This window comes from Bombus flavifrons, chromosome 6 (assembly GCF_040668555.2).
Source record: "Bombus flavifrons isolate JBK064 chromosome 6, iyBomFlav1_principal, whole genome shotgun sequence".
In the NCBI taxonomy this organism is placed as follows: domain Eukaryota; kingdom Metazoa; phylum Arthropoda; class Insecta; order Hymenoptera; family Apidae; genus Bombus; species Bombus flavifrons.
In genome coordinates, this window is record NC_138447.1 from 1,307,164 (window position 1) to 1,319,202 (window position 12,039).

Consider the following 12,039-nt stretch of genomic DNA (forward strand, 5'->3'; position numbering starts at 1 on the left):
TTCCCCTTTTACAAAAACGTTATACATATTCGATTGTGTTATGGGTTTGTACAAGAAAGAATTATTCTCGAATGTTCTGATCTAATTATTCTACGACTTACTTGCAAGAGTATCTCATAAAAAATTTGGACATTACGTTTTCGAATTTAAATACGATAGTTTGACCTGCGAAAATAAAATTGAAGTTTACTTCAATGCGATGCGATTCGGAACAGAAGATGGTGCTCTCAAAAGACTAGATGCGCACGATAACCATTAGTTAATTTAGATTGGCTTATCGGTAGATATGGCGGGAGTTATGATTCTGTTTACGAACGATCGAGAGAAACGTGGACCAAAAAGAATCGAGTATCTTCAGACATAGCAAATTCAATAAAACAGTTCAGTTGAATTTTCTTGTCAAAGAAGATTTTATCTATACTCAAGCACCGTATAATTTCTATGGTAATGCTAATTAGATACTTACATAACCATAAACTTAAAGTGTCAATGATTAACTTATGGGATCATGTGAAACGTAAAGTCAAAACTATCAACTATGAAAGAAGTAGTATATAAACAAAAATTTATATTTTCGAAAGCAGATATAGACGGTACGAAGCTGTTAATTATGTGTCAAAAGATTTCAATGCTTTTGCTTAAACTTTTACGTCTAGTTCGGGCAGAAAGCCATCAAAGCGTCTTGTTGGTTCGGCGCAGACAAAATATTTCGTTCCTGTTAGAAAAGTACCAAAGAGTAGAACGAATATTTCGAAAAACTTTGCCAAATATTGAAACTCGATGTCGAAGTTTTCGCGTGGAACTGAAGCATATTCGGTTTTTCCATCGCAGTACGTGAACGACATGTACAGCACGAATATGCGGTAAAATGTGAACGCACGTAGCAACAAAATAATATTTTATCAACGTATGTCCGCGTTGAAGCAACGAAAATATAACGCAGAAATTAACCGGAATCGGTAGGCGGGAAATATGCGCGACCTTTCAAATATTTGAAAAAGCACGACCAGCCGAAGTTTATCCTTTTGCTAGATAGAAACCAAATATTTGCCAAACCAGTTATAAATATATGCCTCGAAGATCTCTGTAAATTTGTTTATACGAATATGCAAAATGCTCGAATGAAAATTTGTAACGGATCGGTTTATATCGCGTATTAGTGTACGAAAATCTTCCTTATTTTACTTTACTTCTACCGTCGATCGTTTCTATAATTTATCAATCATTGTAGAAAAATTGTCTCGATATCATTGACGTTTAGAAAACAGCCGTAGCAAGGATTCACACGTTTGGACTATTTTTAACTCACTTAACGTCACTTAGCTTCCCGACTAAATAAGTGTAATAGAAATATTTTTAAATCGCTGCACAAAATATCAACTTCATCATTTTGAACGCACTTGCATCATCCTTCACCGCGATATCACACGGCGCAAACTTTTCTAAACTAGGGTAAAATTAATGGCACGCATGGATGGACGCATGGTAATAACGTACATAGATCCATCTGAAGATAATTTAATAGGATCGGCAGGACACACTGCCGTGCGAAGACATTGCGTTGACGAAATACGCGAAAAACTCCCTTAACACGAGAATTAATACTCTAGACACAAATCCAGGGATGTCTACAATTTTGACAGTAAAGAGAGGTAAAGTCGGATCGGCGTCGGCGTTTGGCAGAAACAGAGACGTAGGGATCGAAGAGTAGAAGCAACTGAAGAAGAACGGATGCAAAAAGGGTAGGTTAGAGGGTGGAGCACGGCTCTTTCATTTCGTTGATGTAAGTTTGAAGGTTCGTAAGTCTGACGGGCAACCCGTTTTAGGCTTGTCCGCAGATAGCCTTCGAGCGAAAGAAAGGTAAACCACCCTCTCAATCTCGGGTAAAGTATTTTCTTTCATTGGCATTGGTAATCTCCGTTCTTCGTCCATAGGTTTCTGCGGATTCTGACATCTTCGATTCCGCGTTGATTCAACGTTTGATCGCATGATTTCGTTGGTATAGCTGCAACCACGTGGTTATCGCGCAAAAGGAATTTTCCCCTACGAAACGATTAGCCGTCACCCTTTACCATTCCTTGTGCAACCCCTTCCTATCGACTTCTGATACGAGTTCGCTCCACTTTCGTCATTAAGAGAAACTTCTGCGGTTTCACGGGGACGCGGATGCCAGTAATATCTTTAAGAGAGTTACAACGCTGTGAAATGATAACCGCTGTCACGTCGGCAATAATTTCAACACTGGGTTATCGATGTCATCGTTGCACGATTTATTCGCGCTTAATAGCTGTGACGTTGATCATTCTTCTGATCGCGAGAAGGGGCGACTCTAGATGGCGAGCAATAGGAGATCGATCGTTTAATATGTCGTAAAACAATAAAATGCTTCGAAGAATTCCATAAAAACATAATTTGTAAAAGTTGACGTAGGACAGCGTTTAAAATGAAATGTTGAAATTTGTAGAACGAATCGTTGTAGCAAATGTAGGAGATACAGTAAGACATCGAGCGTATCGTTACAGGAGGGAAGGGGGAATAGAAACGAAAAGAAGAAAATGATGTGACAATCAGAGAAGAGGTTTTGCCCGGGACACATCTGGTCTCTTATTTTCATTTTCTCCCTCAAATGATTTCCTTCATTCCGTTAACTGAAAAACTCTGCGCGTGACATGTTGGGGGCGCGTCACCGTAGCCCTTGCAATCCGCTCATGCTAAAGAAACCCGCGAAAAAGCAATTAAATAAGAACTTTTATGAGGAAAGTTCCAACGGATTAGCCAATCCTTTTTTTATCTTGGCTTCTTTTCTCTTCGTTAAAATTTACTTTGCAAGTTAACCGCGGCTCACCTTCAACGAATGATAATGACGGAGACTGCTTCCTGTCAGTAAAATTTCCAAGTCGCCAAAACTTTAAATCGGACCTTTCCGCGAATGAAAAAACGTAGCAATTTCGGTTAATAACCAGCCAAAAGGATCGAATCGAATTACCTTCTCGAGAAACATCTGAAACTACCCCATTAATTGCACGGACTAACCTCCGCTCCTTTCCCTTTTTCTCTTATTATTTCAAAGACAATTTGATTCAACGTTATTTCGCTTATATCACGTATCGTTTCCCCGAGACCGACGTTTGAGTCCTGGATCGATCCAATCGTATCGTCTCAGCTCGCAGAAGCATTATCTCCGGCAGAACAGACTAAAGACTTGGACAAACAAAACTACGGCATAAGCGGCAGACAATCCCACTTCCTAGTCCCCGAGACTTTACAGCCAATTAAGACACAATACAATTGATCAGCGACTATTCAAACGATGAAACAATCGAAATGTAATTGCGTCGTCCCGATCCTTCTGAATAGCAATTCATTTTCAAAAGAATGTGTTACCACCCTCTTTCTCGCTTGTTCCTTCTTCCTAGTCTCTTTGTCCCTCTTCCTCTCGGTCTTTTTACCCCCTTACCTACATTTCGCTTCTTTTGTCCGTACGAAATCCTTTTACCGAGTGCACGTACCCTGCCAAAAGTTAAAATTTTTAGCCTTCTACGTGTCAATACACTCTCTTGTCGCACGAAGCCTGTCACATAACTACCAGTTTTATATTTCAAACATATTTTGCTCCTATGATTAACGAGAGTTCTTCGTTCGGTCCCCGACGATCGAGCAAATTGGCTGCAATAAAATCGAAATTACAGTAATACGCGTCATGGGAGCCCGATTCGTTCCTTTCGTGGGGGGTATTACGAGACGTAGGGTGGTCCCCATGGAGAACAGGCGATGGATCGACGTACGCGTCGGGCAGAAAAATGTCCAAGTTCGAATATTTTCGCGCTCACGATTTGAATTCTTAAGTTTGTGAATATCGTGGCTTGAAAGAGGTAATTTTTTATTCGATAAAACTCGTTGTTCAAACAATTTAATTATCTTTTCGTTACGTCGATCTTTTACCCGTATATCGATTTAACATTCAAAAAGTTGTAGTCTCGAAAGAGAGAAATGTCCGATCAGTCCGCAGAGCGAGCACTTCGCAAATGGCTAATAAACCGATAAAAACGCAAAATTCGCGAACGTGCTTCTAGAGTGTTGACAAGAGTGATACCTATCGGACGATGTCCGTGTCGGACCACGTGGGAACAAGCAAGTCCAAAAACAGAGAGATAGAGCACGACGAGGACCATTCACCGACGAGACCGTTGTTGTTGCGTCCAGGCTACGCAGAGAGGCTCGGTTGCATGCCTACATAAAAAAAAAGAGACACGACATCGTCGAAAACACTTTCGGAAAAAAAACAGACAGTGCAGAGACAAAAAAGAACAAGGCTGGAAAAAGCTTCTTGTCGAACAATGGAAACGACTCCTGACACAGTAAACAAGAAAATGTAGACTAAGGGCAGAATATGCAAATCATTATATCAGCTGAGAAATAGGGATAAAGTTGGAATTCAAAAGAAAGAAGAATCCGAGAGGAAGAGAAAAAGATGAGAGAAAATTGGAAAAAGTGGAGAAGATACTAAAGTGAAGAAAAAACAAAATATTTTTGTACGTTATAACGAGATCAAGGAGGACACGAGCGTTGATATTTCGGAACAGCTTTTGAGCTGGTAGCTTTTAAAATCTGTCATCGGCTCGTATTAACAGTTACGCATTCCGTACCGGTACGAATTGCACACGCATTGTTCCCAAATTGCTTTCACATCGCGAAAACAAAAAACGCTACACGTACGGAATACCAAGCATACACGTTGTCGCGGATTGTCCTCTTACTTGCATCCCCTCGTACGAGTCGGTTCGAATAGAAAGACAAAAATTTGTTTAATAGGAACGAAAGTCTTTTTAAACTGCCTATCGCTTAACTCTCAACTACTCGAACATTCGAATTTGTACAAACGACGTAAAACGAAACGCGCTGAAAACTAACTAAGCACGATCTTATAATCGTACGATTTTTTATTCAATATGTTGTCGATTATAAAAAATTGGATACACAGTCATCGATCGTTTGGGAAGCAGATGAATAGAGAGAAGAAATAGACAAATTATTTATGTTATATGAAATAGACATACACTGAAAAATTGAAGTATGTGATAGAATACGATAGCGTTTTTCCTTTCCAGATGTAAATACTTCTATTAACCAATCGACCACCTACCTATGGAAAAGCTACCGAAGCAAAAAACGAATGCTAATAAATACTTCAACGTTAGCATATGGTGCAAGGATGAAGCGTGGCGGTATAAGTGTTTCTATCACGTAAGTCTGGTGGCAGGATAGCGAGCTCGCTAATAGTGCAACGATTTATGAAGACTTCAGCGTGTTGGGTGGGCGAGTGGGCGTACAGCAACCCTCAAAATTGATTAATGAACAAGCTCGCTGATCGGTTCGATTAAACCAGTGTAAACGAAAGGACGACCGATAAATATCTGCCGATATAAACGTCGACATTGCGTCCTGACTTTTCCATAAATCACCCGTTGACAGGGTATACGTGCCACTAAAACGTGTTAATTCGATGAGTAAGAAATACCGTACTATGGTTAAATGAGAAGTAATCGTAGTAACTGCGATATAGTATACGAAGTTTCTATATTATTGGCGTATGAAATATTTTCTCTTTACTCGACAGGTGTAGGAAAAATATGAAGAAAGATCATCTTTGAAAGGTAGTACTGTGTGTTGAATCAATGGTAGAACTTTGCGTCAAGTTTTCTTCTGTCTCAGAAAGTACGAAGTGTTTTACGAAAATAGCAAACAAGTATCGAAGGATTGAAAATTGTTTCTGGAAATATATCTTCTTTAGCTTCATGGAAATAACTTTGTTGTAAAAGTAAATAAAATTAACCTTTCCAAAAAAAAAAGACACGTAAACATTTGATATGTTTCACAAATGCTCGATTTACTTTCTTTATTTCAAATATTTAACGTGCAAATATTGGAACGACACACCGCCCGCGTTCAACGCGTATAAAAGAAACAATTTACTCTGAATAAATATTTAAAAGATTAAAGGAAAAAGCGACAGGTAGCGTCGAAACGAGATTTATATATGGAAAATCAATTTGAACGCGTAACTTCTGGCTGGTGTACGTCTGACTTAACGTCGGAAGAAGGAAAAGTTTGTACGCGTGTTCACCCTTACGTGTGTACAGACGGCACACGTGAAGAAATAGAAAAATAGGGGAAGAAAGAGAACGTGTGAGTATATCGCCACGCGGAGGCTGTCGCTGACAGTCCTGTCTTCTCAAGCAAATTTCACTTTTTGTCAACGAACGGCCGTTTGAAAAGAACGAATATTGGATTCGATTATTGCGTCTTCAACCTTCGCAAAAATCTCGTTTCCCGAACTCCCACCACATGGCGGCTTATCGGGACGTTAATATTACGCCAGACCTATGAAACAAATCAATTACATGTATTGTCTTCATTTGTAAAACTACATCGTTAGAAAAAATACATTTGTATGTACATTTAGCATGGGTGAGCAAAGTTGTCAAAGTCGATAGGTCAAGATACGAGATATTTGCCAGTGCTCCTGTATTTAAAAATATATTTTACGAAATTACTCGTGCTAAACATTAGCATAATGTATTACAATGGCATTTGCTTTTCGACAAACGATATCTAGATTTATTTGACGCTAAACAGGACGAGTTAAAATCAGTATAGAGGCTGCATCGTGGTCGACCGAATTATTCGCGCGACGAAACACTCATCGCGTCACACGCGAAGTATCAACGAATATAGTTTAACAAACAAGCGGTTGACAAAACTCCGGAAACGGGTTGCGTTAAAATTAACGGTGACCCGTAGTTGGCTATTCGGCAAGTTTCGGATTAACTTCATCAACGCGCAACTAATAATTCAAGCGTCTGGCCTGTGGTTTCGCGCCGAACTGCTACTTTTCCATCGCATAGTGAGGAAAACCCCACCGCTTCGCTTTGCGATGAAACGACTCGATAAAATTCATTTAGATCGAATCTCTTCGTAAAAAGTAACGATCTATTATTAGATATTTGCACGATTCGTTTTCACTTGTCATTCTGGATGTCTGTTAGCCCCTTCGACCGAGATTCGGCCGAAAACTCACGGTGACAGTGAAGCGCGCTAATAGAGATACGCATGCATACGTAACATCGTGTATGCCACGGCGTCGAAATAGTGGCATAACTGCATCGAGAGAATGCTATCCAGCATCCATTAAAATGAACACTCGAAGAGAAGAGAAATGAATCCGAAAGGATTACAAGTTGGATGCGATCGGACATACAGAATGACGGATCTGATAACGAAAACTGCGCGCACCTTTCACCGACGTTTTCGACAGACGTGTAAGTGTTCGTTGGTCAGTCACGCGAAAAGAATTCGCTCGACGACACACGCCATAAAAAGATTCAAACAGAAAAAGAGATTATCAACGAGTAATTATCCATCCATTGTCTTTCTCTTTTTCCTTTATATATATATACAGGGTGGTTGGTAACTGGTGGTACAAGCGGAAAGGGGGTGATTCTACACGAAAAAGAAGTCGAAAATATAGAATAAACATTTAAAAAAAATTTTTTTTTTTTAATTTTTCTATCGAGATAACAATCTACAGTGAGATCCGTTATAACTAGACGTGATAAAGTGCACGCGTACCGAGCGAAAATTCAAAGTCGATTTTCTCGAAAACAAAGCCTCAAACGAAAAATTTTCATTCTATATTTTCGACTTCTTTTTTCGCGTAGAATGACCCCCTTTCCGCTTGTACCACCAGTTACCAACCACCCTGTATATATATATGGTGGATGCAAATTTCCGTAGATAACAAAATAATCTTTTTTATTTTCTCTCTGTATTATTTTATATTAGATGTTATCATCTACTATCTATTATGTTATGCTAATGTTCTGCCGTGCCGCTGGATACGCAACTGACGAGTTAACGCAATGACTGTGACGTAATTAGAAGAGAAAAATGATAATAGCGGAAACTTAATAAGCATCGAGGAGTAGATCCACAAGGCAGTGTGAAAAAAGAAAGACGAGGAATTTGAAAATATTTGAAATGGAGTTTTCTCCTTTAATATTGTGGGACGCGACAGGTTAGTCGACGAGAATGAAGCAGGGCGACGTCGGAGGTGCGAACAGAGGGGTAGCTAGCGCGGCAGGAGAAGGGACGAAACGGGGTGATTCAGCAAGGCGGGGTGTTAGTTTCCTGGTCGGATATTAGCTGTCACGCGGCTCACTGGACAGGACACCAGACGTATATACAGAGAGTGGAATCGGTGTAAAGGTAGCACAGTGCACCTAAGCAAGGTGGACGGTCGACATTGGAAGCTTGCCACATTTATGTATAGAAAAGTCTGATCGTACCAGCAGACGTTACGGAAACCGGATCGGGCATGGCAACGAATGAATTCCTAGATTCCAGATTCATTCTTTCGTTTGCTCCGGCCAAAACCAGGCCTTCGGTCGTTCGAAAACGTTCGATTGACCGATTCACGATTACAGCCGGCTCCGTATCGGACGGCTTTCGTTTAAAAGGCATAACTCGCCCCTGATAAGAACAGAGTGACACAGATAAGAAGTCCCCGTTCCGGTCAACATACTGATCGTCGAGCTGGGTGGAAAATCCCCTTATCCGACGTCGAAGAAAATTGTGGTTTCTCTTTTAAAGTAATTACTGTTATATATCTTTATGAATATAATTAAAGAAATAGAATTTTCGAAAAAACGGTTGAACTCTCCCAAGAACTCTCTTTCTCTTTCTCTCTCTCTCTCTCTCTCTCTCTCTCTCTCTCTCTCTCTCTCTCTCTCTATCTCTATCTCCATCTCTATCTCTATCTCTATCACGATATATAAGAAAAGTTGCTTTAAATACTAAGAATCGATCAATCATTCGTGTCTGGAAATCTCGCATACATTAGGGAAATTGCAAAATACGCTATCGTCAAAGCATCTTAATGAAAGTGTCTAACCGACGTTCATCCCCGCCAGATATCCAACATAAACTACGGCCTATGTTATAACTCAGGTTCGCCATACGTGATGCAATGCAGCCCAGGTAGTCACTGGAATACCAAACTACTCGATCCACCACCTTTTTCCCGCCACACTTCTGTTCACCGCATCCTCCATCCTCTCTTATCCTCTGAATGCCTCGTCTACGCAGCACTTTTTCTTCGTGTTCATATCGAATCCCGACCATGTGTCTACATGCTCTCCCGTCTCTGTCGCAGTTGCACACGATGAAATTCATTTTCACGTGTAGGGTTTACATCCTGAATCTACAAAATATAGCCTCGCCACATATCTTCGCGCGACCGTAAGCTGCATGCAGTGTGGTTGCAAATTTTCCTCCCTTCGTCGCGCGCATGTTGTTAAGTATCGGGTAAAAAGGAGGAAGAAGCGAAGAAACCATTGATCGTATCGTGACAGGGTGGTTACGTGTTAGAAAAAATTGTAGGGGTTGTTTGGGATAAATATTCGAATCATTAACAATAGACAACCGTTATTTATACTTTACACTTTGCGCTGAAAAATTATCTACGTCAACTTCTCTTTCATGCTATGCAATATACGATGTTACGCAAATTTTATTTTTACAAATTTCTAAGTACTATTTGTTATATTGATGAAAGAAGAATTTGTCTCTCGTAGTGAATATTTTATGGCTATATCGATTTTACTATTGCTACTGATGAAACGTAATGTAGAACAAATTACAAAGAAATGATGAATGTCTTTTAATCGTAAATTTTTGTAAATTTGAATTAATTAATTACGATTATAAAACGAAATATTCGCGTCTTTGTTCGATTTTTCGGAGAAAAATCGAGGAGCGAAGGCATCGTTGTAAAAATGGATAATTTTTGATTCAGCGGTGTTGCTTCAGCGGAGAACGGAAAGCACGAAGAAATTACGTCGCGTCTGAAAGAAAGCTGAGCTCGTGAAATCTTGGATGGCCAGTATCATCGAGTAGAGTCACGGATGTTCCGAGACCAGCAAATTTTTGAAGGACGAAAAGACGAGTTTGCCGAGTCGACGAAATCTGCGCGGCCAAACGGGAGGGCCACAAAATCGAGGAATTACTCTTTGCCATCGCGTCGCAATGAATGCAAACGCGGCCGTGTTTACTCGAAATATCGAACGCCGCGAATGCCGCAAAATGTCTTCGTTCTCCACGTTTTTCTTTTATTTTCCTTCGTGTTACCTGATTATCGCCAAAAAATATCTTATCCAACAAACTTGCAGATGCAGATATGCAATGTAAACGAAGCAACGCACCACTGAAAGGCAAAAGCTCTTTTTCGTGGAATTTGCGAAGCTCGAGCCGCGATAATTCGTTTCGTTCCGAGAGAAGCTGATTTTAACATCGATTTAAGGAATCCGAGCGAAGGGAAATAAAACATTTCCCGGAATATTTAATTGTCCGAGATGGCGAGACGGATTGAGTTATGGAATTAAAGGACAACCTTTAAAACGCGATTCCGGCTGATAAATTGAAAGATTCGCTGCTGTTTTTAGACCGATTCCTCCGGATCGATACTCAATCGGGAGTAAGTAATTGGTAATGGACTTCGATTTTAAGTCGAGGTAAAGGATTCTATGCTAACTTCACCTTATTTCTTCCCATTTCGTACGTTATTATTTTTAAGTATTAGGTATTTAGAAAAGAAGGCAATATGAACGAACAAATATGAACGAATACAAATTTCACTGAGATTTTGAAACTACGAAAATTCGGATGTTATTCAGCACTTACCGTTAGTTTATAGAGTGAAATATTTAAGGTACTGCTACGCAAATGACGAAAAGACGCGCCTTGATGGTGCAGATTTTACTTTCTCGTGAGTTGGATGAAAAATGTTAAAACGAAGTTAATCATACATTATCCAAAATTATGTTTACGTGACCAAATTCATATCGAAGATATTAAACATTTACTATAGAGTAGTGATATTTTCATTATAACATCATTCACGAAGTAGTATCTATTGTTATTAGAACGCTAAAATCTTTGCAAGAAATCTTATCTAAAGTAAACTTGATTTTCACCATCACACGAATCTTGGATAAATCCGACGATATAAAACAATAAAGAACGTTTTCTTCTGGAAAGAATAACGCTATAGCGTATCCAAGGAAGAGCTTAAAATCAAAGCTGGCGCGAACAAAGTTCGACGAGGTAATCGTACGGGAAAACGAATCGAAGAACGAATACGCCATTCGGTAACTCAAACAAGCCTCGGTTATGATTTTAACGCGGCCAGATAGACCGATAGATTGGTTGAAAGAGGTGCTGATGGAACCGATGCACTCGAAGGATAGCTCCATGTTGGAGAAAACTGGTCTGATACAAGCCAGCCTGGTTTGCGGATATAGGTAGCTCGTAACAGTTACGAACCCCTAGGTTCGAGGCTAACAGGCTTCCTTCTATCCTACCGTACGAAGCCGTGGATTGGAGTAAAGAGATGGCTGCCGGTGAACTCGAAGGTTGCACAGATAGTTACGGGGGTTGGGGGTTGAACGTGATCTTTCATAGCTGCTTGATTGGCCCGACCAGTGGGCGAAGCTATTGTCCCGTCTACTAGCAAATCGTACCACCGCCAACACGACAAAATATTTAAGCTCTTGGTAAACTGGCAACAATAAAAGGAGACACGTTGATGAAATCAAGATCGCAGGAAAGTTGTGCGCCGGCTGACCCTGCACGTCTACACGCTCGACGGAGACGCACGACTCGAGATCCCAATGCCAGAGAAAAACAGGCGCTGGATGAAGGATGTATATGTATACTCAGTGCCGAGGGAACGGTACAAGGGTAGGAAAGGAGAAATAAGAGGTCGAGCCCCGTAAGGTTGTGCGCCGCGTTGCGTCGTTAACGTTATGAAATTAATGCGTCTCCGGGGAGACGGGCCGGGATGACGTGCCGAGATGACGGGTCACAGCTCGGTTAAATATTCTCGATACTTGAGATTTCGGTTTAAGCTCCGCTTCGACGACTTTCATCATATTTGGACAAGATGAATCGTCAAATTAAATGCGTCGAGCTGTTATATAAACG

The 12,039-nt window shown here is 40.4% G+C and overlaps 1 protein-coding gene across 1 annotated transcript in view; it reads right to left on the reverse strand.

Annotated features, from left to right (window-relative positions):
- The window catches only part of LOC138180724 (lachesin), a 299,803-nt gene that overhangs the window by 266,130 nt on the left and 21,634 nt on the right, over positions 1–12,039 (reverse strand). The window lies entirely within an intron of this gene.